Below are 5,296 nucleotides of genomic sequence, written 5' to 3' on the forward strand. Positions count from 1 at the left end.
AGGCAGGTACTTGTACGGCAGAGGTTGTTCAAAATCTTCTCCATCGTCCACAACGATGATCATTGCCGAAGGGAGGTCCTCAGCGATATCAATCTCTATCAAGGCTTGCGGGTGCCAGGAGGGGATGTATTCTCCCCATGGGCGTCCTCCTAGAACCTTCCCTAGTTGCGAGCCTATCACCTTCAAGTGGTTGTGGAAGTGAAGAGGCAGGTTAGGGAACTCGACCCACAATGGGAAGTGAGATAGGGCATCTCTCTCAGCGTTATAATCCTTATTCCATTTGAACAGGCAGAGAGGGGAGGAGCGCAGTAGCCACTGCCCCGAGCTTAATACCCTAAAAGCCATGTCTGCGGTCTTGAAAACAAAGACGTATTGATTTTTGGGCAGGGCCTGTATGGTCTCGACGTCCGCCCCTATTGCCCCCCACTGACTTCTTATCCACCCTATTAGCACATCGGCTGGGGGCCGAGGTCATGCTAGCAAGCCTATGAGGGCTCGACCTTCTAAATCATTCTGGGTTTTGCGAACTTGAATAGCAGGTAGTATGACCAGAGGCTTACCATCTGAAGTCTTGCCAGCACCTCCTGCAGGGTGGCCTCTGCTTCCTCCTCGTTGAGACTCAGTGGCAGCACTAGAGGCGGGTGCAATGGGAGCGCTTTCAGGAGCCCTGGGATGTAGCCCTGTTGGTGGGTGGGCAGAGGGGGGCTGAGTGAAGAACCCGGCATCTTGCCTTGCTTGCCTGGCAACTTGAAGCTTGCTTAGCGTTTCATGCAGCATGTGCTTGTCTTCGCATTGGAAGGGCCCCAGGTGGTTGAAATGCGGGTTGGCAAGTAGGTGGAAGTCGTTTAATCCGCTTGCGTGGGCGGCCGTCGTGTTGGGATGCACTAGGGTATGATGATGAGGCAAGCCTCCCGAAGCCCAGATGCTGGGGGTTCTCGCGTCGGGGTTGAGGGTGGGTGAGATGACCGGCGTGGTCATCTCACTGGGCGGTAGGGGGGCCCAGAGATGATGATGCTATGCCATCGCTAAACCCTAGAAAGCTTGACGTTTTTTGAAGACAAGAATTTTTATGTTGGTGTTTTATCCCATGGCTAGCGAGAAATACAATAAATTCCTGAGGGATGTACTTTCTCCCGAAGGAGAGAGAGAGAGAGAGAGAGAGAGAGAGAGGTAGAGGTGCTTCCGGTCCTTACAGGAGCCCGCGGTTTTGGACCTTAAACCACGGCTTCGACACGCTTTTGCTTTTCGACGTATAAACACGCGATTGCAAATGCGTGCAAAATTCAAATGAATGCTTCTCCCACTTGCAGTTTGATAGCTAGCGCTACTAGCTAGGTCAAGCAGAACCTGCGGATTCTGAAGCCTTCAGCGCAAGCTAGGCGCTGTGATCGTCTGCAATATCATCGACCAGGAGATCAGCGCTCTACCTTCCACATTACAATCAGAGAAGAGCGGCGATGGAGGATTTACGTGCACCCATCGACAATATTGAACAGCCTGCTATATCATTCTTAAATCTGCAGCAGGAGCAGAACATTTATACGGGTGACATTAAAGGGTTGGAGATTGTGGGTGCCCCTCTCGGTGAGGGCAGCTTTGGTACCGTATTTCTTGCTAGGGAACTCGTTACAGATTCTAACAGTAGTCTTTATTACAGGTATATGGCATGTAAAATGCTTGTGAAGCATCCTGATCATGAGGAGCAAGAAGTGGTGGACGCTTCATGGGAGCTTTGGGTCATGAAATTCCTCTCAGAGCGAGCATACCGCGACACGCCGATCGTGCCCATGTTGGGTGCTTACGAGAGCTAATTCGACGGCCGGCCTTGTGTTGCCATGGAGCTTTGCAAGGGAGGCAGCTTATTGGATGTTATGCAAAAGAAGTGGAGAGGGGGCTGCAACATGAGAGACAGTGAGGCGGTCCTTGCTGTGTACAATGTCTCCAAGGCGCGTTGCTCTTCTGCGTCAGCACGACATCATGCACCTCGACATAAAGCCTGAGAACGTTCTTCTCCGTGAGGAGGAGGCCATCTCCACAGCATGCTTAGCAGATTTTGGGTTGGCCGTGCCCTTGCAAGCCGATGAGGGCACTGATGGTAATTACATGGTGTTGCAAGATTGCAAAGGCAGGGGAACTCCTGGCTATTGTGCACCGGAGGTACGCACAGACGGTATCTTGAGCATGGCGGCCGACACATGGAGCCTTGGTGCCATGTTGCTGGAGATGCTAACAGGCGAAGTGCCACCGCAAAGCCGCATTGCGTTGTCGCAATGGTGGAGCAATCTCGGAGCAGAGCAGTTGGAAGACGATCTTAGGAGAAACGTGAAGGATTGGAAATGGCTGGACAACATGGCCCAGGACTTGCTGTTGGCACATGCAAGGTCTTAGGTCGACTTCTCTCCTTGCTTTCAATAATGCTCCTCGTAACACCTTTGGCCTTTGCTCGGTCCAGGTAGTTGATGAACCTGGCGGCTTCTCAGGTTTCTCAGGCTCTCAAGGCTTCTCAGCCCGTGTCATGCTTGTTTCTGGCTCCTGGCGGCCCCCCAGGCCTTGGCTTTGCCCTCGTTACTGTAGCACTGCCTATTAGCTACCCTGAGTTGTCTTCACTCAGGCTCCTTTTCTCAGCCCGTGCCCTCCTTGTTCCCGTAGCTGGCAATCTTCCCTTCTCGTGCACTTTCCTCCTCCTCTGATAGGCTGCAGTCCCCCGTTGCCGCCCCTCAGAGATGCAGCCGTCACCTCCTATACTCCTCTCTGGCGGCCACCCCCTGATGCAACTGGCAGCCCATCTTTTACTGTGAACAACACGTCCCTTTTGCTTTTGCATGCCCACCACACCGAACACATGGCGGGCCTTTCCTTTGCTCTCTCTCTCTCACCAGGAGTTTTAGACATGTTATCATGATTAGAAACATCCGTGAAAATTTTGCATATTAGAATCACGGATTTAACAAGTTGGTCATTTTGCATAACACTAAGTGACACATTTACAAGTTGCACTTTGCTTGAGAAACATGAAGATGATAATAAACCTTACTTTGTCACGAGGTGAAAATATTTTCGCTATGAGAATGTGTGCTTTTTGACATACACTTTCAACATAAGAACTTTCACTTTCTATGGATGAACAATTTCTCATCGTGAAAAACAAACAATTTCTCATTATAAGAAATGTCACTTTTTCAAGGACTCTCATAACCATGTGAATGTAGAAGTTCTACGTTTCTAAACAAAAGAACCAAATTACAACCATAAAAAATAATTCAAATTTTATTTTTTAAGTTAATATGCATGCACACGATTTATTTGATTTTATTCTTCAACGCAACAGAGGGCCCACGAGGGAAGATGCTTATCCCTTTCAAATATTAGCCATGAAACATGGTCGGGCAAGGGTCACGTACCATCGTCACCTAATTGATGCCCACATTTTAAATTTATGATATACAATAATGCTTCGTGTTTGCACTAGCACAAAGTAATTGTTTTTGTACTCGTATAAAAGCTGAAAAGCAATCTTAAAGTTTTTTTTTCATTACCTCTAATTCAACAATTCCTTAGAAGTGTTGCAAATATAAATCACGTGATTAATTTTTAATGTGATTATTGCACACATAAAATAGATATTCTTACTTCAAAAGATAGAGAATGTGCATTTGAAAATTGATTGTGTCTTTGAAGCTTTAATAAAGAAACCAAACAGAATACTTATAGAATTTATTTTTTATTTTTATTTTTTAAAAAAACTTACCACGGTGAGTAGAATTGAATTAATCAAAAAATTTACATGATAAACCTTGCGCACAAACCGTGCCAGAGCATCATCGAAACATACACATTCATAAGCAATAAGATCGAACCATCCCAAAATCACCGATCAAATAAGGGAGACCATCCGACATCGCAAAAACTAATAGACGTACCAAATAGATCCGACAGGGTGGGGAGGGTGGGGCTCAAATGTGCCCATCACCAAGAGATCTCCCGAGTTGTCATGAAAGTGTGTTGCCTCGAAAGGACTTGAAACAAACAAACTGTCAAGAAGACCGCATGAGGAAGACAAGAGATGACACAAGCCCTTGCAACCCTAAATTACACGGACATTTTAAACCTATGACTCGTGGCTCTTTGTGTTAAATAGAAGATGTAACTAATCTCTAGTTAATTTTTTAATTTAAAATCATGTGAAATATATTCACATAACAAGATCAAAAATCTCACTTAACCAAAATTTGACATTAACAAGATGAAAACATTTCTAACAGCTATACAAAAAGAGCATTGACTACTTCATCCAACTTATTTCTCTAACAAATTGTTTGTGGATTGCTATAGATGACTAGATAGTTTGATTATAGCTTATGTATTGTCCTCTTTGGATGAGACAGATAGGTATATAAAGTTAAGGTTTAATAACCTTAAGCTTTTTATCAAAGAAGAAATCTTATATATGTTGTCACTTCTATCATTTGACAATTGAAGTGTATTACATTGTTTTAACAAAAATGATAATTGAAGTGTATTTCATTCTTTTAACAAATTGATAAAGTACAAACATATATCTAATGAAGGTCGCTAACTACAATGTAGCTCTCATTTTGAATTCAAATATACATAGTGCATCAAAGGTATGACCCAAAAAATTAAATTGTAGAGAAAAATTAATCTTTTGATAGATGTGCCAAAGCTATTAAAGGAAACTGAATTAAGATTGTTCTCCCCACAAACTATGAAATTTCTTTGGCTAGTGATTTCCATAACTTCAAAAAAAAACCACTTTTATGAATTTATACATCAGACAACATTCAAACGAATTAGACTTATCTTTCAAAAGTTATGATCAACTTATATGTCATTTCAAAAAAAAAAAATCTTGAATAAGATAAGGTCACACGTTCTCTTAGATTACATTTCATTATTTTTTATGACTCAAAGAACCAAACTTGATGAAAAAATTTAAAATAACTAACCATAGTCTAAAAGAAAAGGCTTGATTTAAAATTGATAGAGAATAGCCACAAGAATACTTTACAGTTCTTTTACTATTACCTATTTATTTTGAATCTCAAAAGCCAACCACCAATTACATTTTAAAATGGGAGATCATCTTTACTCCACAGAACAAGTAATGCACTAATCAGAAAAGAACATCTAAACAAAGGTACATAAAAAAGAAAGCTATATCATTAAGTAGAACTTCAAACCTACAAGCACTACTCATATAACATTCTCAACTAAGAGAAAATATAGAGAACACTTCAATGTCCAAAATAAGAAGTCATCCCAATACAAAACCTGC

General features: G+C 42.9%; 1 pseudogene; it reads left to right on the plus strand.

Annotated features, from left to right (window-relative positions):
• The first annotated feature begins 1,201 nt into the window (after positions 1 to 1,201).
• LOC147457321 (calcium-dependent protein kinase 25-like) lies at positions 1,202 to 2,769 on the plus strand (annotated as a pseudogene).
• The last annotated feature ends 2,527 nt before the right edge of the window (positions 2,770 to 5,296 follow it).

This window comes from Adiantum capillus-veneris, chromosome 5, assembly GCF_014529385.1.
Source record: "Adiantum capillus-veneris isolate H3 chromosome 5, ASM1452938v2, whole genome shotgun sequence".
Taxonomy (NCBI): Eukaryota; Viridiplantae; Streptophyta; class Polypodiopsida; order Polypodiales; family Pteridaceae; genus Adiantum; species Adiantum capillus-veneris.